This window comes from Schistocerca nitens, chromosome 12 (assembly GCF_023898315.1).
Source record: "Schistocerca nitens isolate TAMUIC-IGC-003100 chromosome 12, iqSchNite1.1, whole genome shotgun sequence".
Taxonomy (NCBI): Eukaryota; Metazoa; Arthropoda; class Insecta; order Orthoptera; family Acrididae; genus Schistocerca; species Schistocerca nitens.
In genome coordinates, this window is record NC_064625.1 from 199,553,360 (window position 1) to 199,580,916 (window position 27,557).

Below are 27,557 nucleotides of genomic sequence, written 5' to 3' on the forward strand. Positions count from 1 at the left end.
CGTCATTAACAGGCTCTGAACGTTACAACTCACTGTCAGTTTTGCGTCGGATTCGAAAAACTGGACTCACAGGAGAACGACCATAAGGTGCCCGAGGCAGCACTAGACCCTTGGAGACAAGTCGGCTGTAGGACGATGTATTGAATCGCGACGCAATTTGTGTGTTCCATCGTCATTAAGAGGCTCTGAACGTTACAATTAACTGTCAGTTTTGCGCCGAATTCGAAAACTAGACTCACAGGAGAACGACCATAAGGTGCCCGGGGCAGCAATACAACCTCGGAGACAAGTCGGCTGGAGGAGGATGTATTGAATCGCGACGCAATTTGTGTGTTCCATCGTCACTAAGAGTCTCTGAACGTTACAATTAACTGTCAGTTTTGCGCCGGATTCGAAAAACTAGAGTCACAGGAGAACGACGATAAGGTGCCCGGGGCAGCAATACTACCTCGGAGACAAGTCGGCTGGAGGACGATGTATTGAATCGCGACGCAATTTGTGTGTTCCATCGTCATTATCAGGCTCTGAACGTTACTATTAACTGTCAGTTTTGCGTCGTATTCGGAAAACTAGACTCACAGGAGAACGACCATAAGGTGCCCGAGGCAGCAAGAGATCCTTAGAGACAGGTCGGCTGTAGGACGATGTATTGAATCGCGACGCAATTTGTGTGTTCCTTCGCCATCAAGAGGCTCTGAACGTTACAATTCACTGTCAGTTTTGCGTCGGATTCGAAAAACTAGACTCACAGGAGAACGACGATAAGGTGCCCGAGGCAGCACTAGACCCTTGGAGACAAGTCGGCTGTAGGACGATGTATTGAATCGCGACGCAATTTGTGTGTTCCATCGTCATTAAGAGGTTCTGAACGATACAATTAACTGTCAGTTTTGCGTCGGATTCGAAAATCTAGAATCACATGAGAAAGACCATAAGGTGCCCGAGGCAGCACTAGACCCTTGGAGACAATTCGGCTGGAGGACAATGTATTGATTCGCGACGCAACTTATGTGTTCCATCGTCATTAAGAGGTTCTGAGCCTTACAATTAACTGTCAGTTTTGCGTCGGATTCGAAAATCTAGACTCACAGAAGAACGACCATAAGGTGCCCGAGGCAGTACTAGACCCTTGGAGACAAGTCGGCTGGAGGACGATGCATTGAATCGCGACGCAATTTGTGTGTTTCATCGTCATTAAGAGGCTCTGAACGTTACAATTAACTGTCAGTTTTGCGCCGGATTCGATAAACTAGACTCATAGGAGAACGATCAAAAGGTGCCCGGGGCGGCAATAGTACCTCTGAGACAAGTCGGCTGGAGGACGATGTATTGAGTCGCGACGCAATTTGTGTGTCCCATCGTCATTAACAGGCTCTGAACGTTGCAATTAACTGTCAGTTTTGCATCGCATTCGAAAAACTAGACTCACAGGAGAACGACCATAAGGTGCCTGAGGGTGCAATAGACCCTTGGAGACAATTCGGCTGGAGGACGATGTATTGAATCGCGACGCAATTTGTGTGTTCCATCGTCATTAAGAGGCTCTGAACCTTACAATTAACTGTCAGTTTTGCGTCGGATTCGAAAATCTAGACTCACAGAAGAACGACCATAAGGTGCCCGAGGCAGCACTAGACCGTTGGAGACAAGTCGGCTGGAGGACGATGCATTGAATCGCGACGCAATTTGTGTGTTCCATCGTCATTAAGAGGCTCTGAACGTTACAATTAACTGTCAGTTTTGCGACGGATTCGAAAAACTAGACTCTCAGGACAACGACCATAAGGTACCCGGGGCACCAATAGACCCTTGGAGACAGGTCGGCTGGAGGACGATGTATTGAATCGCGCCGCAAGTTGCGTGTTCCATCGTCATTAAAAGGCTATAAACCTTACAATTAACTGTCAGTTTTGCGTCGGATTTGAAAATCTAGACTCACAGAAGGACGACCATAAGGTGTCCGAGGCAGCACTAGACGCTTGGAGACAAGTCGGCTGGAGGACGATGTATTGAATCGCGACGCAATTTGTGTCTTCCATCGTCATTAACAGGCTCTGAACATTACAACTAACTGTCAGTTTTGCGTCGTATTCGAAAAACTAGACTCACAGGAGAACGACCATAAGGTGCCCGAGGCAGCACTAGACCCTTGGAGACAAGTCGGCTGTAGGACGAAGTATTGAATCGCGACGCAATTTGTGTGTTCCATCGTCATTAAGAGGCTCTGAACGTTACAATTAACTGTCAGTGTTGCGCCGGATTCGAAAAACTAGACTCACAGGAGAACGACCATAAGGTGCCCGGGGCAGCAATACTACCTCGGAGACAAGTCGGCTGGAGGAGGATGTATTGAATCGCGTCGCAATTTGTGTGTTCCATCGTCATTAACAGGCTCTGAACGTTACAATTAATTGTCAGTTTTGTTGGATTCGAAAAACTAGACTCACAGGAGAACGACGATAAGGTGGCCGGGGCAGCAATACTACCTCGGAGACAAGTCGGCTGGATGACGATGTATTGAATCGCGACGCAATTTGTGTGTTCCATCGTCATTATCAGGCTCTGAACGTTACAATTAACTGTCAGTTTTGCGTCGTATTCGGAAAACTAGACTCACAGGAGAACGACCATAAGGTGCCCGAGTCAGCAAGAGATCCTTGGAGACAGGGCGGCTGTAGGACGATGTATTGAATCGCGACGCAATTTGTGTGTTCCATCGCCATCAAGAGGCTCTGAACGTTACAATTCACTGTCAGTTTTGCGTCGGATTCGAAAATCTAGACTCACAGGAGAACGACCATAAGGTGCCCGAGGCAGCACTAGACCCTTGGAGACAAGTCGGCTGTAGGACGATGTATTGAATCGCGACGCAATTTGTGTGTTCCATCGTCATTAAGAGGCTCTGAACGTTACAATTAACTGTCAGTTTTGCGTCGGATTCGAAAATCTAGACTCACATGAGAACGACCATAAGGTGCCCGAGGCAGCACTAGACCCTTGGAGACAATTCGGCTGGAGGACGATGTATTGATTCGCGACGCAATTTGTGTGTTCCATCGTCATTAAGAGGCTCTGAGCCTTACAATTAACTGTCAGTTTTGCGTCGGATTCGAAAATCTAGACTCACAGAAGAACGACCATAAGGTGCCCGAGGCAGTACTAGACCCTTGGAGACAAGTCGGCTGGACGACGATGTATTAAATCGCGACGCAATTTGTGTGTTCCATCGTCATTAAGAGGCTCTGAATGTTATAATTAACTGTCAGTTTTGCGCCGGATTCGAAAAACTAGACTCACAGGAGAACGACCATAAGGTGCCCGAGGCAGCAAGAGACCCTTGGAGACAGGTCGGCTGTAGGACGATGTATTGAATCGCGACGCAATTTGTGTGTTCCATCATCATCAAGAGGCTCTGAACGTTACAATTCACTGTCAGTTTTGCGTCGGATTCGAAAATCTAGACTCACAGGAGAACGACCATAAGGTGCCCGAGGCAGCACTAGACCCTTGGAGACAAGTCGGCTGTAGGACGATGTATTGAATCGCGATGCAATTTGTGTGTTCCATCGTCATTGAGAGGCTCTGAACGTTACAATTAACTGTCAGTTTTGCGTCGGATTCGAAAATCTAGACTCACAGGAGAACGATCATAAGCTGCCCGAGGCAGCACTAGACCCTTGGAGACAATTCGGCTGGAGGAGGACGTATTGATTCGCAACGCAACTTGTGTGTTCCATCGTCATTAAGAGGCTCTGAACGTTACAATTAACTGTCAGTTTTGCGCCGGATTCGAAAAACTAGACACATAGGAGAACGACCAAAAGGTGCCCGGGGCAGCAATACTACCTCGGAGACAACTCGGCTGGAGGACGATGTATTGAATCGCGACGCAATTTGTGTGTTCCATCGTCATTAAGAGGCTCTGAACGTTACAATTAACTGTCAGTTTTGCGCCGGATTCGAAAAACTAGACTCATAGGAGAACGACCAAAAGGTGCCCGGGGCAGCAATACTACCTCGGAGACAAGTCGGCTGGAGGACGATGTATTGAATCGCGACGCAATTTGTGTGTTCCATCGCCATCAAGAGGCTCTGAACGTTACAATTAACTGTCAGTTTTGCGTCGGATTCGAAAATCTAGACTCACATGAGAACGACCATAAGGTGCCCGAGGCAGCACTAGACCCTTGGAGACAATTCGGCTGGAGGACGATGTATTGATTCGCGACGCAACTTGTGTGTTCCATCGTCATTAAGAGGCTCTGAGCCTTACAATTAACTGTCAGTTTTGCGTCGGATTCAAAAATCTACTCACAGAAGAACGACCATAAGGTGCCCGAGGCAGTACTAGACCCTTGGAGACAAGTCGGCTGGAGGACGATGCATTGAATCGCGACGCAATTTGTGTGTTTCATCGTCATTAAGAGGCTCTGAACGTTACAATTAACTGTCAGTTTTGCGCCGGATTCGATAAACTAGACTCATAGGAGAACGACCAAAAGGTGCCCGGGGCGGCAATAGTACCTCTGAGACAAGTCGGCTGGAGGACGATGTATTGAGTCGCGACGCAATTTGTGTGTCCCATCGTCATTAACAGGCTCTGAACGTTACAATTAACTGTCAGTTTTGCATCGCATTCGAAAAACTAGACTCACAGGAGAACGACCATAAGGTGCCCGAGGCAGCAATAGACCCTTGGAGACAATTCGGCTGGAGGACGATGTATTGAATCGCGACGCAATTTGTGTGTTCCATCGTCATTAAGAGGCTCTGAACCTTACAATTAACTGTCAGTTTTGCGTCGGATTCGAAAATCTAGACTCACAGAAGAACGACCATAAGGTGCCCGAGGCAGCCCTAGACCCTTGGAGACAAGTCGGCTGGAGGACGATGTATTGAATCGCGACGCAATTTGTGTGTTCCATCGTCATTAAGAGGCTCTGAACGTTATAATTAACTGTCAGTTTTGCGTAGGATTCGAAAATCTGGACTCACAGAAGAACGACCATAAGGTGCCCGAGGCAGCCCTAGACCCTTGGAGACAAGTCGGCTGGACGACGATGTATTAAATCGCGACGCAATTTGTGTGTTCCATCGTCATTAAGAGGCTCTGAACGTTACAATTAACTGTCAGTTTTGCGCCGGATTCGGAAAACTAGACGCACAGGAGAACGACCATAAGGTGCCCGAGGCAGCAAGAGACCCTTGGAGACAGGTCGGCTGTAGGATGATGTATTGAATCGCGACGCAATTTGTGTGTTCCATCAACATCAAGAGGCTCTGAACGTTACAATTCACTGTCAGTTTTGCGTCGGATTCGAAAATCTAGACTCACAGGAGAACGACCATAAGGTGCCCGAGGCAGCACTAGACCCTTGGAGACAAGTCGGCTGTAGGACGATGTATTGAATCGCGATGCAATTTGTGTGTTCCATCGTCATTGAGAGGCTCTGAACGTTACAATTAACTGTCAGTTTTGCGTCGGATTCGAAAATCTAGACTCACAGGAGAACGACCATAAGCTGCCCGAGGCAGCACTAGACCCTTGGAGACAATTCGGCTGGAGGAGGACGTATTGATTCGCAACGCAACTTGTGTGTTCCATCGTCATTAAGAGGCTCTGAACGTTACAATTAACTGTCAGTTTTGCGTCGGATTCGAAAAACTAGACTCATAGGAGAACGACCAAAAGGTGCCCGGGGCAGCAATACTACCTCGGAGACAACTCGGCTGGAGGACGATGTATTGAATCGCGACGCAATCTGTGTGTTCCATCGTCATTTAGAGGCTCTGAACGTTACAATTAACTGTCAGTTTTGCGCCGGATTCGAAAAACTAGACTCATAGGAGAACGACCAAAAGGTGCCCGGGGCAGCAATACTACCTCGGAGACAAGTCGGCTGGAGGACGATGTATTGAATCGCGACGCAATTTGTGTGTTCCATCGTCATTAACAGGCTCTGAACGTTAGAACTAATTGTCAGTTTTGCGTCGGATTAGAAAAACTAGACTCACAGGACAACGACGATAAGGTGCCCGAGGCAGCTATACACCCTTGGAGACAAGTCGGCTGGAGGACGATGTATTGATTCGCGACGCAACTTGTGTGTTTCATCGTCATTAAGAGGCTCTGAACCTTACAATTAACTGTCAGTTTTGCGTCGGATTCGAAAATCTAGACTCACAGAAGAAAGACCATAAGGTGCCGGAGGCAGCACTAGACCCTTGGAGACAAGTCGGCTGGAGGACGATGCATTGAATCGCGACGCAATTTGTGTGTTCCATCATCATTAAGAGGCTCTGAACGTTACAATTAACTATCAGTTTTGCGTCGGATTCGAAAATCTAGACTCACAGGAGAACGACCATAAGGCGCCCGAGGCAGCACTAGACCCTTCGAGACAATTTGGCTGGAGGACGATGTATTGAATCGCGACGCAATTTGTGTGTTCCATCGTCATTAAGAGGCTCTGAACGTTACAATTAACTGTCAGTTTTGCGACGGATTCGAAAAAATAGACTCACAGGACAACGACCATAAGGTCCCCGAGGCACCAATAGACCCTTGGAGACAATTCGGCTGGAGGACGATGTATTGAATCGCGACGCAATTTGTGTGTTCCATCGTCATTAAGAGGCTCTAAACCTTACAATTAACTGTCAGTTTTGCGTCGGATTTGAAAAACTAGACTCACAGGAGAACGGCCATAAGGTGCCCGAGGCAGTACTAGACCCTTGGAGACAAGTCGGCTGTAGGACGATGTATTGAATCGCGACGCAATTTGTGTGTTCCATCGTCGTTAAGAGGCTCTGAACGTTACAATTAACTGTCAGTTTTGCGCCGGAATCGAAAAATTAAACTCACAGGAGAACGACCATATGGTGGCAGCAAGAGACCCTTGGAGACAGGTCGGCTGTAGGACGATGTATTGAATCGCGACGCAATTTGTGTGTTCCATCGTCATCAAGAGGCTCTGAACGTTACAATTCACTGTCAGTTTTGCGTTGGATTCGAAAATCTAGACTCACAGGAGAACGGCCATATGGTGCCCGAGGCAGCACTAGACCCTTTGAGGCAAGTCGGCTGGAGGACGATGTACTGAATCGCGACGCAATTTGTGTGTTCCGTCGTCATTAACAGGCTCTGAACATTACAATTAACTGTCAGTTTTGCGTCGGATTCGAAAAACTAGACTCACAGGAGAACGACCATAAGGTGCCCGGGGCAGCAATAGTACCTCTGAGACAAGTCGGCTGGAGGACGATGTATTGAGTCGCGACGCAATTTGTGTGTCCCATCGTCATTAACAGCCTCTGAACGTTACAATTAACTGTCAGTTTTGCATCGCATTCGAAAAACTAGACTCACAGGAGAACGACCATAAGGTGCCCGAGGCAGCAATAGAACCTTGGAGACAATTCGGCTGGAGGACGATGTATTGAATCCCGAAGCAATTTCTGTGTTCCATCGTCATTAAGAGGCTCTGAACCTTACAATTAACTGTCATTTTTGCGTCGGATTCGAAAAACTACACTCACAGGAGAACGACAATAAGGTTCCCGAGGCAGCAATAGACCCTTGGAGACAATTCGGCTGGAGGACGATGTATTAAATCGCGACGCAATTTGTGTGTTCCATCGTCATTAAGAGGCTCTGAACGTTACAATTCACTGTCAGTTTTGCGTCGGATATGAAAATCTAGACACACAGGAGAACGACCATAAGGTGCCCGAGGCAGTATTAGACCCTTGGAGACAAGTCGGCTGTAGGACGATGTATTGAATCGCGACGCAATTTGTGTGTTCCATCGTCATTAAGAGGCTCTGAACGTTACAATTAACTGTCAGTTTTGCGCCGGATTCGAAAAACTAGACTCATAGGAGAACGACAAAAGGTGCCCAGGGCAGCAATACTACCTCGGAGACAACTCGGCTGGAGGACGATGTATTGAATCGCGACGCAATTTGTGTGTTCCATCGTCATTAACAGGCTCTGAAACTTACAATTAACTGTCAGTTTTACGTCGGATTCGAAAATCTGGACTAACAGAAGAACGACCATAAGGTGCCCGAGGCAGCACTAGACCCTTGGAGTCAAGTCGGCTGGAGGACGATGTATTGAATCGCGACGCAATTTGTGTGTTCCATCGTCATTAACAGGCTCTGAACATTACAATTAACTGTCAGTTTTGCGTCGGATTCGAAAAACTAGACTCACAGGAGAACGACCATAAGGTGCCCGAGGCAGCAATAGACCCTTGGAGACAAGTCGGATGAAGGACGATGTATTGAATCGCGACGCAATTTGTGTGTTCCATCGTCATTAACAGGCTCTGAACGTTACAATTCACTGTCAGTTTTGCGTCGGAATCGAAAAACTAGACTCACAGGAGAACGACCATAAGGTGCCCGAGGCAGCTATAGACCCTTGGAGACAGGTCAGCTGGAGGACGATGTATTGAAACGCGACGCAATTTGTGTGTTCCATCGTCATTAAGAGGCTCTGAAACTTATAATTAACTGTCAGTTTTGCGTCGGATTCGAAAATCTAGACTCACAGAAGAACGACCATAAGGTGCCCGAGGCAGCACTAGACCCTCGGAGACAAGTCGGCTGGAGGACGATGTATTGAATCGCGACGCAATTTGTGTGTTCCATCGTCATTAAGAGGCTCTGAACGTTACAATTAACTGTCAGTTTTGCGTCGGATTCGAAAAACTAGACTCACAGGAGAACGACCATAAGGTGCCTGAGGCAGCTATAGACCCTTGGAGACAATTCGGCTGGAGGACAATGTATTGATTCGCGACGCAATTTGTGTGTTCCGTCGTCATTAACAGGCTCTGAACGTTACAATTAACTGTCAGTTTTGCATCGCATTGAAAAACTAGACTCACAGGAGAACGACCATAAGGTGCCCGAGACAGCAATAGACCCTTGGAGACAAGTCGGCTGGAGGACGATATATTGAATCGCGACGCAATTTGTGTGTTCCATCGTCATTAACAGGCTCAGAACGTAACAATTAACTGTCAGTTTTGCGTCGGATTCGAAAAACTAGACTCACAGGAGAACGACCATAAGGTGCCCGATGCAGCAATAGACCCTTGGAGACAAGTCGGATGAAGGACGATGTATTGAATCGCGACGCAATTTGTGTGTTCCATCGTCATTAACAGGCTCTGAACGTTACAACTCACTGTCAGTTTGCGTCGGATTCGAAAAACTAGACTCACAGGAGAACTACCATATGCTGCCCGAGGCAGCTATAGACCCTTGGAGACAGGTCGGCTGGAGGACGATGTATTGAATCGCGACGCAATTTGTGTGTTCCATCGTCATTAAGAGGCTCTGAAACTTACAATTATCTGTCATTTTTGCGTCGGATTCGAAAATCTACACTCACAGAAGAACGACCATAAGGTGCCCGAGGCAGCACTAGACCCTCGGAGACAAGTCGGCTGGAGGACGATGTATTGAATCGCGACGCAATTTGTGTGTTCCGTCGTCATTAACAGGCTCCGAACGTTACAATTAACTGTCAGTTTTGCATCGCATTCGAAAAACTAGACTCACAGGAGAACGACCATAAGGTGCCCGAGGCAGCAATAGACCCTTGGAGACAAGTCGGCTGGAGGACGATGTATTGAATCGCGACGCAATTTGTGTGTTCCATCGTCATTAACAGGCTCTGAACGTTACAATGAACTGTCAGTTTTGCTCGGATTCGAAAAACTAGACTCATAGGAGAACGACCAAAAGGGGCCCAGGGCAGCAATACTACCTCGGTGACAAGTCGGCTGGAGGACGATGTATTGAATCGCGAAGCAATTTGTGTGTTCCATCGTCATTAACAGGCTCTGAACGTTACAATTAATTGTCAGTTTTGTTGGATTCGAAAAACTGGACTCACAGGAGAACGACCATAAGGTGCCTGAGGCAGCTATAGACAATTGGAGACAAGTCGGCTGTAGGACGATGTATTGATTCGCGACGCAACTTGTGTGTTCCATCATCATTAAGAGGCTCTGAACCTTACAATTAACTGTCAGTTTTGCGTCGGATTCGAAAAACTAGACTCACAGGGGAACGACCATAAGGTGCCCGAGGCAGCAATAGACCCTTGGAGACAAGTCGGCTGGAGGACGATGTATTGAATCGCGACACAATTTGTGTGTTCCATCGTCATTAACAGGCTCTGAACGTTACAACTAACTGTCAGTTTTGCGCCGGATTCGATAAACTAGACTCATAGGAGAACGACCAAAAGGTGCCCGGGGCAGCAATAGTACCTCTGAGACAAGTCGGCTGGAGGACGATGTATTGAGTCGCGACGCAATTTGTGTGTCCCATCGTCTTTAACAGGCTCTGAACGTTACAATTAACTGTCAGTTTTGCGTCGGATTCGAAAAACTACACTCACAGGAGAACGACCAAAAGGTGCCCGGGGCAGCAATACTACCTCGGAGACAAGTCGGCTGGAGGACGATGTATTGAATCGCGACGCAATTTGTGTGTTCCATCGTCATTAACAGGCTCTGAACCTTACAATTAACTGTCAGTTTTACGTCGGATTCGAAAACCTGGACTCACAGAAGAACGACCATAAGGTGCCCGAGGCAGCACTAGACCCTTGGAGACAAGTCGGCTGGGGGACGATGTATTGAATCGCGACGCAATTTGTGTGTTCCATCGTCATTAACAGGCTCTGAACATTACAATTAACTGTCAGTTTTGCGTCGGACTCGAAAAACTAGACTCACAGGAGAACGACCATAAGGTGTTCTAGGCAGCAATAGACCCTTGGAGACAAGTCGGATGAAGGACGATGTATTGAATCGCGACGCAATTTGTGTGTTCCATCGTCATTAACAGGCTCTGAACGTTACAATTCACTGTCAGTTTTGCGTCGGATTCGAAAAACTAGACTCACAGGAGAACGACCATAAGGTGCCCGAGGCAGCTATAGACCCTTGGAGACAGGTCGGCTGGAGGACGATGTATTGAATCGCGACGCAATTTTGTGTGTTCCATCGTCATTAAGAGGCTCTGAAACTTACAATTAACTGTCAGTTTTGCGTCGGATTCGAAAATCTAGACTCACAGAAGAACGACCATATGGTGCCCGAGGCAGCACTAGACCCTCGGAGGCAAGTCGGCTGGAGGACGATGTATTGAATCGCGACGCAATTTGTGTGTTCCATCGTCATTAAGAGGCTCTGAACGTTACAATTAACTGTCAGTTTTGCGTCGGATTCGAAAAACTAGACTCACAGGAGAACGACCATAAGGTGCCTGAGGCAGCTATAGACCCTTGGAGACAATTCGGCTGGAGGACAATGTATTGAATCCCGACGCAATTTGTGTGTTCCATCGTCATTAACAGGCTCTGAACGTTACAATTAACTGTCAGTTTTGCATCGCATTCGAAAAACTAGGCTCACAGAAGAACGACCATAAAGTGCCCGAGGCAGCAATAGACCCTTGGAGACAATTCGGCTGGAGGACGATGTATTAAATCGCGACGCAATTTGTGTGTTCCATCGTCATTAAGAGGCTCTGAACGTTACAATTCACTGTCAGTTTTGCGTCGGATATGAAAATCTAGACACACAGGAGAACGACCATAAGGTGCCCGAGGCAGTATTAGACCCTTGGAGACAAGTCGGCTGTAGGACGATGTATTGAATCGCGACGCAATTTGTGTGTTCCATCGTCATTAAGAGGCTCTGAACGTTACAATTAACTGTCAGTTTTGCCCCGGATTCGAAAAACTAGACTCATAGGAGAACGACCAAAAGGTGCCCGGGGCAGCAATACTACCTCGGAGACAACTCGGCTGGAGGACGATGTATTGAATCGCGACGCAATTTGTGTGTTCCATCGTCATTAACAGGCTCTGAACGTTAGAATTAACTGTCAGTTTTGCGCCGGATTCGAAAAACTAGACTCATAGGAGAACGACCAAAAGGTGCCCGGGGCAGCAATACTACCTCGGAGACAAGTCGGCTGGAGGACGATGTATTGAATCGCGACGCAATTTGTGTGTTCCATCGTCATTAACAGGCTCTGAAACTTACAATTAACTGTCAGTTTTACGTCGGATTCGAAAATCTGGACTCACAGAAGAACGACCATAAGGTGCCCGAGGCAGCACTAGACCCTTGGAGTCAAGTCGGCTGGAGGACAATGTATTGAATCGCGACGCAATTTGTGTGTTCCATCGTCATTAAGAGGCTCTGAAACTTACAATTAACTGTCAGTTTTGCGTCGGATTCGAAAATGTAGACTCACAGAAGAACGACCATAAGGTGCCCGAGGCAGCACTAGACCCTCGGAGACAAGTCGGCTGGAGGACGATGTATTGAATCGCGACGCAATTTGTGTGTTCCGTCGTCATTAACAGGCTCTGAACGTTACAATTAACTGTCAGTTTTGCATCGCATTCGAAAAACTAGACTCACAGGAGAACGACCATAAGGTGCCCGAGGCAGCAATAGACCCTTGGAGACAAGTCGGCTGGAGGACGATGTATTGAATCGCGACGGAATTTGTGTGTTCCATCGTCATTAACAGGCTCTGAACGTTACAATTAACTGTCAGTTTTGCATCGCATTCGAAAAACTAGACTCACAGGAGAACGACCATAAGGTGCCCGAGACAGCAATAAACCCTTGGAGACAAGTCGGCTGGAGGACGATATATTGAATCGCGACGCAATTTGTGTGTTCCATCGTCATTAACATGCTCTGAACATTACAATTAACTGTCAGTTTTGCGTCGGATTCGAAAAACTAGACTCACAGGAGAACGACCATAAGGTGCCCTAGGCAGCAATAGACCCTTGGAGACAAGTCGGATGAAGGACGATGTATTGAATCGTGACGCAATTTGTGTGTTCCATCGTCATTAACAGGCTCTGAACGTTACAATTCACTGTCAGTTTTGCGTCGGATTCGAAAAACTAGACTCACAGGAGAACGACCATAAGGTGCCCGAGGCAGCTAAAGACCCTTGGAGACAAGTCGGCTGGGGGACGATGTATTGTGTCGCGACGCAATTTGTGTGTTCCATCGTCATTAACAGGCTCTGAACATTACAATTAACTGTCAGTTTTGCGTCGGACTCGAAAAACTAGACTCACAGGAAGGGGAGGTTGGCAAAGCTTATAGGTGACAGCATAGGTGGGGTTGGTGGGATCACTCATGGGAAAATTCCTGCAGTAGTGTGTGTTAGAGCTGCACCTTTTTTAGATTGAAGTCAGCTGATAGGTATTCCTGCTTAAGGGAAGTCTCTCTAACAAGGGAATCACTTTTGACAAAGCTTAGGTATCCGAGTAATGAGGGAATTAGTATATTTCATCAAAATATACAAGGTATTAGGGATAAAGTTAGTGAACTGCTTATAGATGTTGACTCTGAAATTATTGGTATATCTGAACACTTCTTAAATAAGGAGATAATTCAGAGGCTTCCTTTACCAGGATACAGGTTGGCTGGCTGCTTTTCGAGGAGCTCTTTGCGGTGTGGGGGAGTAGCCATGTATGTGAGAAACGGCATCGCATTTGAGTCAATTGATGTTTCAAAGTACTGCACTGAAAAGGTGTTTGAATGTTGTGCAGGTGTGGTTAAATTTAACGGAGTTAAACTTGTAACTGTTGTTATTTATAGATCCCCAGACTCCGATTTCACAGCATTTTTGCTAAAGCTAGAGGTGGTTCTTGGTTCACTTTATAGGAAATACAAAAAGTTAGTTATATGTGGTGACTTCAATATTAATTGTATAAGTGATTGTGCAAGGAAGAGGATGCTGGTAGACCTCTTTAATTCATATAATCTTATGCAAACCGTATTCTTTCCAACGAGAGTGCAAGGGAACAGTAGAACAACCATAGACAACATTTTTGTTCATTCCTCATTACTAGAAGGGCATTCTGTTAGAAAAAAGGTGAATGGCCTTTCAGATCATGATGCGCAAATTTTAACTTTAAAAGATTTTTATGCTGCAACTCGTGTTAAATATAGTCATCAGCTGTTCAGGAAAGCTGATCCGGTTGCTGTAGAGACCTTTGTAAACCTTATAAAGGAACAAGAGTGGCAAGATGTTTATAGCGCTGAGACAGTAAACGATAAATATAATGCTTTTCTAAAGACCTTTCTCATGCTCTTTGAAAGTTGCTTTCCGTTACAACGTTTAAAACAGGGTACTAGCACAAACAGGCAGCCTGGGTGGCTGACTAGAGGGATAAGAATATCTTGTAGAACAAAGTGGCAATTATATCAAAACGTTAGAAACAGTCAAAATCTAAATGCAGCAGCCCATTACAAACAGTATTGTAAGGTGCTTAAAAATGTTATTAGGAAGGCAAAAAGTATGTGGTATGCAGATAGAATAGCTAAGTCTCAGGATAAAATTAAAACCATATGGTCAGTCGTAAAGGAAGTTGCTGGTCTGCAGAGACAGGTCGAGGATATAGAATCAGTGCGTAGTGGGAATGTCCGTGTTACTGATAAGTCGCATATATGTACAGTATTTAATAATCACTTTCTGAATATAGCAGGTGAACTAAATAGAAACCTAATTCCAACAGGGAATCATATAGCGCTCTTAGAAAAAAGTGTTCCGAGAGTGTTACCTGAAATGCTCCTCCATGATACTGACAAGAGGGAGATTGAGTTAATAATTAAATCACTAAAGACCAAGAACTCTCATGGATATGACGGGGTATCTAGCAGAATACTGAAGTATTGTTCTATGTATGTTAGCCCAGTACTTAGCCATATCTGTAACTTTTCCTTTAGGAGTGGTCGGTTTCCTGATCGATTAAAATACTCGGTAGTGAAGCCACTTTATAAAAAGGGAGACATTGATAATGTTGACAATTTTAGACCTATTTCTATGCCATCGGTGTTTGCTAAAGTTATCGAGAAGGTTGTATATACAAGGTTACTGGAGCATTTAAATTCACATAATTTGCTGTCAAATGTTCAGTTTGGTTTTAGAAATGGTTTAACAACTGAAAATGCTATATTCTCTTTTCTCTGTGAGGTTTTCGACGGATTAAATAAAAGGTTGCGAACGCTAGGTGTTTTCTTTGATTTAACGAAGGCTTTTGACTGTGTTGACCACAAAATATTACTGCAGAAGTTGGACCATTATGGAGTAAGGGGAGTAGCTTACAATTGGTTCGCCTCTTACTTTAAGAACAGAAAGCAGAGGGTAATTCTCCGCAATATTGAGAGTGGTAGTGATGTTCAGTCCCAGTGGGGCACTGTTAAGTGGGGCGTTCCCCAAGGGTCGGTGCTGGGGCCACTGCTGTTTCTTATTTATATAAATGATATGCCTTCTAGTATTACAGGTGATTCAAAAATATTTCTGTTTGCTGATGACACCAGCTTGATAGTGAAGGATCTTGTGTGTAATATTGAAACAGTAACAAATAATTTAGTTCATGAAATAAGTTCGTGGCTTGTGGAAAATAATTTGATGCTAAATCACAGTAAGACTCAGTTTTTACAGTTTCTAACTCACAATTCAACAAGAACTGACATTTTAATCAGACAGAATGGGCATGTTATAAGCGAGACGGAACAGTTCAAGTTCCTAGGCGTACGGATAGATAGTAAGCTGTTGTGGAAAGCCCATGTTCAGGATCTTGTTCAGAAACTAAATGCTGCTTTATTTACCATTAGAACAGTATCTGAAATAAGTGACACTTCAACACGAAAAGTAGTCTACTTCGCATATTTTCATACGCTTATGTCGTATGGTATTATTTTTTGGGGTAATTCTTCTGATTCAAAAAGGGTATTTTTGGCTCAAAAACGGGCTGTTCGAGCTATATGTGGTGTAAGTTCGAGAACCTCTTGTCGACCCCTATTCAAAAATCTGGGAATTCTGACATTGCCCTCACAGTATATATTTTCTTTAATGTCGTTTGTTGTTAGCAATATTAGCCTATTCCCAAGAGTTAGCAGCTTTCACTCAGTTAATACTAGGCAGAAATCAAATCTGCATGTAGAATGCAGTTCCTTGACTCTTGTGCAGAAAGGAGTGCAGTATTCTGCTGCATCCATTTTCAATAAGCTACCACAAGAACTCAAAAATCTTAGCAGTAGCCCAAACTCTTTTAAGTCTAAACTGAAGAGTTTCCTCATGGCTCACTCCTTCTATTCTGTCGAGGAGCTCCTGGAAGAGCTAAAAAATTAAGCAAATTCCAGTGTTACATTGTTGATTGTCTTCATTTAAACTTATGACTTGTCACCTGAATATGTTTCTTTTTTCTATATTTCATTTTATCTGTTTCTAATATCGTGTTATAATTTCATGTATTGACTCGTTCCATGACCATGGAGATTTCTCCTTATTTTGGACCCACGGAACAATAAATAAATAAATAAACAGGAGAACGACCATAAGGTGTTCTAGGCAGCAATAGACCCTTGGAGACAAGTCGGATGAAGGACGATGTATTGAATCGCGACGCAATTTGTGTGTTCCATCGTCATTAACAGGCTCTGAACGTTACAATTCACTGTCAGTTTTGCGTCGGATTCGAAAAACTAGACTCACAGGAGAACGACCATAAGGTGCCCGAGGCAGCTATAGACCCTTGGAGACAGGTCGGCTGGAGGACGATGTATTGAATCGCGACGCAATTTTGTGTGTTCCATCGTCATTAAGAGGCTCTGAACGTTACAATTCACTGTCAGTTTTGCGTCGGATTCGAAAATCTAGACTCACAGAAGAACGACCATATGGTGCCCGAGGCAGCACTAGACCCTCGGAGGCAAGTCGGCTGGAGGACGATGTATTGAATCGCGACGCATTTTTGTGTGTTCCATCGTCATTAAGAGGCTCTGAACGTTACAATTAACTGTCAGTTTTGCGTCGGATTCGAAAAACTAGACTCACAGGAGAACGACCATAAGGTGCCTGAGGCAGCTATAGACCCTTGGAGACAATTCGGCTGGAGGACAATGTATTGAATCCCGACGCAATTTGTGTGTTCCGTCGTCATTAACAGGCTCTGAACCTTACAATTAACTGTGAGTTTTGCATCGCATTCGAAAAACTAGGCTCACAGGAGATCGACCATAAGGTGCCCGAGGCAGCAATAGACCCTTGGAGACAATTCGGCTGGAGGACGATGTATTAAATCGCGACGCAATTTGTGTGTTCCATCGTCATTAAGAGGCTCTGAACGTTACAATTCACTGTCAGTTTTGCGTCGGATATGAAAATCTAGACACACAGGAGAACGACCATAAGGTGCCCGAGGCAGCACTAGACCCTTGGAGACAAGTCGGCTGGAGGACGATGTATTGAATCGCGACGCAATTTGTGTGTTCCATCGTCATTAACAGGCTCTGAACGTTACAATTAACTGTCAGTTTTGCCCCGGATTCAAAAAACTAGACTCATAGGAGAACGACCAAAAGGTGCCCGGGGCAGACAACTCGGCTGGAGGACGATGTATTGAATCGCGACGCAATTTGTGTGTTCCATCGTCATTAACAGGCTCTGAACGTTTGAATTAACTGTCAGTTTTGCGCCGGATTCGAAAAACTAGACTCATAGGAGAACGACCATAAGGTGCCCGAGACAGCAATAGACCCTTGGAGACAAGTCGGATGAAGGACGATGTATTGAATCGTGACGCAATTTGTGTGTTCCATCGTCATTAACAGGCTCTGAACGTTACAATTCACTGTCAGTTTTGCGTCGGATTCGAAAAACTAGACTCACAGGAGAACGACCATAAGGTGCCCGAGGCAGCTAAAGACCCTTGGAGACAGGTCGGCTGGAGGACGATGTATTGAATCGCGACGCAATTTTGTGTGTTCCATCGTCATTAAGAGGCTCTGAAACTTACAATTAACTGTCAGTTTTGCGTCGGATTCGAAAATCTAGACTCACAGAAGAACGACCATATGGTGCCCGAGGCAGCACTAGACCCTCGGAGACAAGTCGGCTGGAGGACGATGTATTGAATCGCGACGCAATTTGTGTGTTCCATCGTCATTAAGAGGCTCTGAACGTTACAATTAACTGTCAGTTTTGCGTCGGATTCGAAAAACTAGACTCACAGGAGAACGACCATAAGGTGCCTGAGGCAGCTACAGACCCTTGGAGACAATTCGGCTGGAGGACAATGTATTGAATCGCGATGCAATTTGTGTGTTCCGTCGTCATTAACAGGCTCTGAACGTTACAATTAACTGTCAGTTTTGCATCGCATTCGAAAAACTAGACTCACAGGAGAACGACCATAAGGCGAACGAGGCAGCAATAGACCCTTGGAGACAATTCGGCTGGTGGACGATGTATTAAATCGCGACGCAATTTGTGTGTTCCATCGTCATTAAGAGGCTCTGAACGTTACAATTCACTGTCAGTTTTGCGTCGGATATGAAAATCTAGACACACAGGAGAACGACCATAAGGTGCCCGAGGCAGTATTAGACCCTTGGAGACAAGTCGGCTGTAGGACGATGTATTGAATCGCGACGCAATTTGTGTGTTCCATCGTCATTAAGAGGCTCTGAACGTTACAATTAACTGTCAGTTTTGCGCCGGATTCGAAAAACTAGACTCATAGGAGAACGACCAAAAGGTGCCCGGGATAGCAATACTACCTCGGAGACAACTCGGCTGGAGGACGATGTATTGAATCGCGACGCAATTTGTGTGTTCCATCGTCATTAACAGGCTCTGAACGTTAGAATTAACTGTCAGTTTTGCGCCGGATTCGATAAACTAGACTCATAGGAGAACGACCAAATGGTGCCCGGGGCAGCAATACTACCTCGGAGACAAGTCGGCTGGAGGACGATGTATTGAATCGCGACGCAATTTGTGTGTTCCATCGTCATTAACAGGCTCTGAAACTTACAATTAACTGTCAGTTTTACGTCGGATTCGAAAATCTGGACTCACAGAAGAACGACCATAAGGTGCCCGAGGCAGCACTAGACCCTTGGAGTCAAGTCGGCTGGAGGACGATGTATTGAATCGCGACGCAATTTGTGTGTTCCATCGTCATTAACAGGCTCTGAACATTACAATTAACTGTCAGTTTTGCGTCGGATTCGAAAAACTAGACTCACAGGAGAACGACCATAAGGTGCCCGAGGCAGCAATAGACCCTTGGAGACAAGTCGGATGAAGGACGATGTATTGAATCGCGACGCAATTTGTGTGTTCCATCGTCATTAACAGGCCCTGAACGTTACAATTCACTGTCAGTTTTGCGTCGGATTCGAAAAACTAGACTCACAGGAGAACGACCATAAGGTGCCCGAGGCAGCTATAGACCCTTGGAGACAGGTCGGCTGGAGGACGATGTATTGAATCGCGACGCAATTTGTGTGTTCCATCGTCATTAAGAGGCTCTGAAACTTACAATTAACTGTCAGTTTTGCGTCGGATTCGAAAATCTAGACTCACAGAAGAACGACCATAAGGTGCCCGAGGCAGCACTAGACCCTCGGAGACAAGTCGGCTGGAGGACGATGTATTAAATCGCGACGCAATTTGAGTGTTCCATCGTCATTAAGAGGCTCTGAACGTTACAATTAACTGTCAGTTTTGCGTCGGATTCGAAAAACTAGACTCACAGGAGAACGACCATAAGGTGCCTGAGGCAGCTATAGACCCTTGGAGACAATTCGGCTGGAGGACAATGTATTGAAACGCGACGCAATTTGTGTGTTCCGTCGTCATTAACAGGCTCTGAACGTTACAATTAACTGTCAGTTTTGCATCGCATTCGAAAAACTAGACTCACAGGAGAACGACCATAAGGTGCCCGAGACAGCAATAGACCCTTGGAGGCAAGTCGGCTGGAGGACGATATATTGAATCGCGACGCAATTTGTGTGTTCCATCGTCATTAACAGGCTCTGAACATTACAATTGACTGTTAGTTTTGCGTCGGATTCGAAAAACTAGACTCACAGGAGAACGACCATAAGGTGCCCGAGGCAGCAATAGACCCTTGGAGACAAGTCGGATGAAGGACGATGTATTGAATCGTGACGCAATTTGTGTGTTCCATCGTCATTAACAGGCTCTGAACGTTACAATTCACTGTCAGTTTTGCGTCGGATTCGAAAAACTAGACTCACAGGAGAACGACCATAAGGTGCCCGAGGCAGCTAAAGACCCTTGGAGACAGGTCGGCTGGAGGACGATGTATTGAATCGCGACGCAATTTTGTGTGTTCCATCGTCATTAAGAGGCTCTGAAACTTACAATTAACTGTCAGTTTTGCGTCGGATTCGAAAATCTAGACTCACAGAAGAACGACCATATGGTGCCCGAGGCAGCACTAGACCCTCGGAGACAAGTCGGCTGGAGGACGATGTATTGAATCGCGACGCAATTTGTGTGTTCCATCGTCATTAAGAGGCTCTGAACGTTACAATTAACTGTCAGTTTTGCGTCGGATTCGAAAAACTAGACTCACAGGAGAACGACCATAAGGTGCCTGAGGCAGCTACAGACCCTTGGAGACAATTCGGCTGGAGGACAATGTATTGAATCGCGATGCAATTTGTGTGTTCCGTCGTCATTAACAGGCTCTGAACGTTACAATTAACTGTCAGTTTTGCATCGCATTCGAAAAACTAGACTCACAGGAGAACGACCATAAGGCGAACGAGGCAGCAATAGACCCTTGGAGACAATTCGGCTGGTGGACGATGTATTAAATCGCGACGCAATTTGTGTGTTCCATCGTCATTAAGAGGCTCTGAACGTTACAATTCACTGTCAGTTTTGCGTCGGATATGAAAATCTAGACACACAGGAGAACGACCATAAGGTGCCCGAGGCAGTATTAGACCCTTGGAGACAAGTCGGCTGTAGGACGATGTATTGAATCGCGACGCAATTTGTGTGTTCCATCGTCATTAAGAGGCTCTGAACGTTACAATTAACTGTCAGTTTTGCGCCGGATTCGAAAAACTAGACTCATAGGAGAACGACCAAAAGGTGCCCGGGATAGCAATACTACCTCGGAGACAACTCGGCTGGAGGACGATGTATTGAATCGCGACGCAATTTGTGTGTTCCATCGTCATTAACAGGCTCTGAACGTTACAATTAACTGTCAGTTTTGCGCCGGATTCGATAAACTAGACTCATAGGAGAACGACCAAATGGTGCCCGGGGCAGCAATACTACCTCGGAGACAAGTCGGCTGGAGGACGATGTATTGAATCGCGACGCAATTTGTGTGTTCCATCGTCATTAACAGGCTCTGAAACTTACAATTAACTGTCAGTTTTACGTCGGATTCGAAAATCTGGACTCACAGAAGAACGACCATAAGGTGCCCGAGGCAGCACTAGACCCTTGGAGTCAAGTCGGCTGGAGGACGATGTATTGAATCGCGACGCAATTTGTGTGTTCCATCGTCATTAACAGGCTCTGAACATTACAATTAACTGTCAGTTTTGCGTCGGATTCGAAAAACTAGACTCACAGGAGAACGACCATAAGGTGCCCGAGGCAGCAATAGACCCTTGGAGACAAGTCGGATGAAGGACGATGTATTGAATCGCGACGCAATTTGTGTGTTCCATCGTCATTAACAGGCCCTGAACGTTACAATTCACTGTCAGTTTTGCGTCGGATTCGAAAAACTAGACTCACAGGAGAACGACCATAAGGTGCCCGAGGCAGCTATAGACCCTTGGAGACAGGTCGGCTGGAGGACGATGTATTGAATCGCGACGCAATTTGTGTGTTCCATCGTCATTAAGAGGCTCTGAAACTTACAATTAACTGTCAGTTTTGCGTCGGATTCGAAAATCTAGACTCACAGAAGAACGACCATAAGGTGCCCGAGGCAGCACTAGACCCTCGGAGACAAGTCGGCTGGAGGACGATGTATTAAATCGCGACGCAATTTGAGTGTTCCATCGTCATTAAGAGGCTCTGAACGTTACAATTAACTGTCAGTTTTGCGTCGGATTCGAAAAACTAGACTCACAGGAGAACGACCATAAGGTGCCTGAGGCAGCTATAGACCCTTGGAGACAATTCGGCTGGAGGACAATGTATTGAAACGCGACGCAATTTGTGTGTTCCGTCGTCATTAACAGGCTCTGAACGTTACAATTAACTGTCAGTTTTGCATCGCATTCGAAAAACTAGACTCACAGGAGAACGACCATAAGGTGCCCGAGACAGCAATAGACCCTTGGAGGCAAGTCGGCTGGAGGACGATATATTGAATCGCGACGCAATTTGTGTGTTCCATCGTCATTAACAGGCTCTGAACATTACAATTGACTGTTAGTTTTGCGTCGGATTCGAAAAACTAGACTCACAGGAGAACGACCATAAGGTGCCCGAGGCAGCAATAGACCCTTGGAGACAAGTCGGATGAAGGACGATGTATTGAATCGCGACGCAATTTGTGTGTTCCATCGTCATTAACAGGCTTTGAACGTTACAACTCACTGTCAGTTTTGCGTCGGATTCGAAAAACTAGACTCACAGGAGAACGACCATAAGCTGCCCGAGGCAGCTATAGACCCTTGGAGACAGGTCGGCTGGAGGACGATGTATTGAATCGCGACGTAATTTGTGTGTTCCAAAGTCATTAAGAGGCTCTGAAACTTACAATTAACTGTCATTTTTGCGTCGGATTCGAAAATCTAGACTCACAGAAGAACGACCATAAGGTGCCCGAGGCAGCACTAGACCCTCGGAGACAAGTCGGCTGGAGGACGATGTATTGATTCGCGACGCAACTTGTGTGTTCCATCATCATTAAGAGGCTCTGAACCTTACAATTAACTGTCAGTTTTGCGTCGGATTCGAAAATCTAGACTCACAGAAGAACGACCACAAGGTGCCCGAGGCAGCACCAGACCCTTGGAGACAAGACGGCTGGAGGACGATGCATTGAATCGCGACGCAATTTGTGTGTTCCATCTTCAGTAAGAGGCTCTGAACGTTACAATTAACTGCCAGTTTTGCGCCGGATTCGATAAACTAGACTCATAGGAGAACGACCAAAAGGTGCCCGGGGCAGCAATAGTACCTCTGAGACAAGTCGGCTGGAGGACGATGTATTGAGTCGCGACGCACTTTGTGTGTCCCATCGTCTTTAACAGGCTCTGAACGTTACAATTAACTGTCAGTTTTGCGTCGGATTCGAAAAACTACACTCACAGGAGAACGACCAAAAGGTGCCCGGGGCAGCAATACTACCTCGGAGACAAGTCGGCTGGAGGACGATGTATTGAATCGCGACGCAATTTGTGTGTTCCATCGTCATTAACAGGCTCTGAACCTTACAATTAACTGTCAGTTTTACGTCGGATTCGAAAACCTGGACTCACAGAAGAACGACCATAAGGTGCCCGAGGCAGCACTAGACCCTTGGAGACAAGTCGGCTGGAGGACGATGTATTGAATCGCGACGCAATATGTGTGTTCCATCGTCATTAACAGGCTCTGAACATAACAATTGACTGTCAGTTTTGCGTCGGATTCGAAAAACTAGACTCACAGGAGAACGACCATAAGGTGCCCTAGGCAGCAATAGACCCTTGGAGACAAGTCGGATGAAGGACGATGTATTGAATCGTGACGCAATTTGTGTGTTCCATCGTCATTAACAGGCTCTGAACGTTACAATTCACTGTCAGTTTTGGTCGGATTCGAAAAACTAGACTCACAGGAGAACGACCATAAGGTACCCGAGGCAGCTAAAGACCCTTGGAGACAGGTCGGCTGGAGGACGATGTATTGAATCGCGACGCAATTTTGTGTGTTCCATCGTCATTAAGAGGCTCTGAAACTTACAATTAACTGTCAGTTTTGCGTCGGATTCGAAAATCTAGACTCACAGAAGAACGACCATATGGTGCCCGAGGCAGCACTAGACCCTCGGAGACAAGTCGGCTGGAGGACGATGTATTGAATCGCGACGCAGTTTGTGTGTTCCATCGTCATTAAGAGGCTCTGAACGTTACAATTAACTGTCAGTTTTGCGTCGGATTCGAAAAACTAGACTCACAGGAGAACGACCATAAGGTGCCTGAGGCAGCTACAGACCCTTGGAGACAATTCGGCTGGAGGACAATGTATTGAATCGCGATGCAATTTGTGTGTTCCGTCGTCATTAACAGGCTCTGAACGTTACAATTAACTGTCAGTTTTGCATCGCATTCGAAAAACTAGACTCACAGGAGAACGACCACAAGGTGCCCGAGGCAGCAATAGACCCTTGGAGACAATTCGGCTGGTGGACGATGTATTAAATCGCGACGCAATTTGTGTGTTCCATCGTCATTAAGAGGCTCTGAACGTTACAATTCACTGTCAGTTTTGCGTCGGATATGAAAATCTAGACACACAGGAGAACGACCATAAGGTGCCCGAGGCAGTATTAGACCCTTGGAGACAAGTCGGCTGTAGGACGATGTATTGAATCGCGACGCAATTTGTGTGTTCCATCGTCATTAAGAGGCTCTGAACGTTACAATTAACTGTCAGTTTTGCGCCGGATTCGAAAAACTAGACTCATAGGAGAACGACCAAAAGGTGCCCGGGATAGCAATACTACCTCGGAGACAACTCGGCTGGAGGACGATGTATTGAATCGCGACGCAATTTGTGTGTTCCATCGTCATTAACAGGCTCTGAACGTTAGAATTAACTGTCAGTTTTGCGCCGGATTCGAAAAACTAGATTCATAGGAGAACGACCAAATGGTGCCCGGGGCAGCAATACTTCCTCGGAGACAAGTCGGCTGGAGGACGATGTATTGAATCGCGACGCAATTTGTGTGTTCCATCGTCATTAACAGGCTCTGAAACTTACAATTAACTGTCAGTTTTACGTCGGATTCGAATATCTGGACTCACAGAAGAACGACCATAAGGTGCCCGAGGCAGCACTAGACCCTTGGAGTCAAGTCGGCTGGAGGACGTTGTATTGAATCGCGACGCAATTTGTGTGTTCCATCGTCATTAACAGGCTCTGAACATTACAATTAACTGTCAGTTTTGCGTCGGATTCGAAAAACTAGACTCACAGGAGAACGACCATAAGGTGCCCGAGGCAGCAATAGACCCTTGGAGACAAGTCGGATGAAGGACGATGTATTGAATCGCGACGCAATTTGTGTGTTCCATCGTCATTAACAGGCCCTGAACGTTACAATTCACTGTCAGTTTTACGTCGGATTCGAAAAACTAGACTCACAGGAGAACGACCATAAGGTGCCCGAGGCAGCTATAGACCCTTGGAGACAGGTCGGCTGGAGGACGATGTATTGAATCGCGACGTAATTTGTGTGTTCCATCGTCATTAAGAGGCTCTGAAACATACAATTAACTGTCAGTTTTGCGTAGGATTCGAAAATCTAGACTCACAGAAGAACGACCATAAGGTGCCCGAGGCAGCACTAGACCCTCGGAGGCAAGTCGGCTGGAGGACGATGTATTAAATCGCGACGCAATTTGTGTGTTCCATCGTCATTAAGAGGCTCTGAACGTTACAATTAACTGTCAGTTTTGCGTCGGATTCGAAAAACTAGACTCACAGGAGAACGACCATAAGCTGCCTGAGGCAGCTATAGGCCCTTGGAGACAATTCGGCTGGAGGACAATGTATTGAATCGCGACGCAATTTGTGTGATCCGCCGTCATTAACAGGCTCTGAACGTTACAATTAACTGTCAGTTTTGCATCGCATTCGAAAATCTAGACTCACAGGAGAACGACCATAAGGTGCCTGAGGCAGCAATAGACCCTTGGAGGCAAGTCGGCTGGAGGACGATATATTGAATCGCGACGCAATTTGTGTGTTCCATCGTCATTAACAGGCTCTGAACATTACAATTGACTGTTAGTTTTGCGTCGGATTCGAAAAACTAGACTCACAGGAGAACGACCATAAGGTGCCCGAGGCTGCAATAGACCCTTGGAGACAAGTCGGATGAAGGACGATGTATTGAATCGCGACGCAATTTGTGTGTTCCATCGTCATTAACAGGCTTTGAACGTTACAACTCACTGTCTGTTTTGCGTCGGATTCGAAAAACTAGACTCACAGGAGAACGACCATAAGCTGCCCGAGGCAGCTATAGACCCTTGGAGACAGGTCGGCTGGAGGACGATGTATTGAATCGCGACGTAATTTGTGTGTTCCATCGTCATTAAGAGGCTCTGAAACTTACAATTAACTGTCATTTTTGCGTCGGATTCGAAAATCTAGACTCACAGAAGAACGATTATAAGGTGCCCGAGGCAGCACTAGACCCTCGGAGACAAGTCGGCTGGAGGACGATGTATTGATTCGCGACGCAACTTGTGTGTTCCATCATCATTAAGAGGCTCTGAACCTTACAATTAACTGTCAGTTTTGCGTCGGATTCGAAAATCTAGACTCACAGAAGAACGACCACAAGGTGCCCGAGGCAGCACCAGACCCTTGGAGACAAGTCGGCTGGAGGACGATGCATTGAATCGCGACGCAATTTGTGTGTTCCATCTTCAGTAAGAGGCTCTGAACGTTACAATTAACTGTCAGTTTTGCGCCGGATTCGATAAACTAGACTCATACGAGAACGACCAAAAGGTGCCCGGGGCAGCAATAGTACCTCTGAGACAAGTCGGCTGGAGGACGATGTATTGAGTCGCGACGCACTTTGTGTGTCCCATCGTCTTTAACAGGCTCTGAACGTTACAATTAACTGTCAGTTTTGCGTCGGATTCGAAAAACTACACTCACAGGAGAACGACCAAAAGGTGCCCGGGGCAGCAATACTACCTCGGAGACAAGTCGGCTGGAGGACGATGTATTGAATCGCGACGCAATTTGTGTGTTCCATCGTCATTAACAGGCTCTGAACATAACAATTAACTGTCAGTTTTGCGTCGGATTCGAAAAACTAGACTCACAGGAGAACGACCATAAGGTGCCCTAGGCAGCAATAGACCCTTGGAGACAGGTCGGCTGGAGGACGATGTATTGAATCGTGACGCAATTTTGTGTGTTCCATCGTCATTAAGAGGCTCTGAAACTTACAATTAACTGTCAGTTTTGCGTCGGATTCGAAAATCTAGACTCACAGAAGAACGACCATAAGGTGCCCGAGGCAGCACTAGACCCTCGGAGACAAGTCGGCTGGAGGAAGATGTATCGAGTCGCGACGCAATTTGTGTGTTCCATCGTCATTAAGAGGCTCTGAACGTTACAATTAACTGTCAGTTTTGCGTCGGATTCGAAAAACTAGACTCACAGGAGAACGACCATAAGGTGCCTGAGGCAGCTATAGACGCTTGGAGGCAATTCGGCTGGAGGACAATGTATTGAATCGCGACGCAATTTGTGTGTTCCGTCGTCATTAACAGGCTCTGTACGTTACAATTAACTGTCAGTTTTGCATCGCATTCGAAAAACTAGACTCACAGGAGAACGACCATAAGGTGCCCGAGACAGCAATAGACCCTTGGAGACAATTCGGCTGGAGGACGATGTATTGAATCGCGAGGCAATTTGTGTGTTCCATCGTCATTAACAGGCTC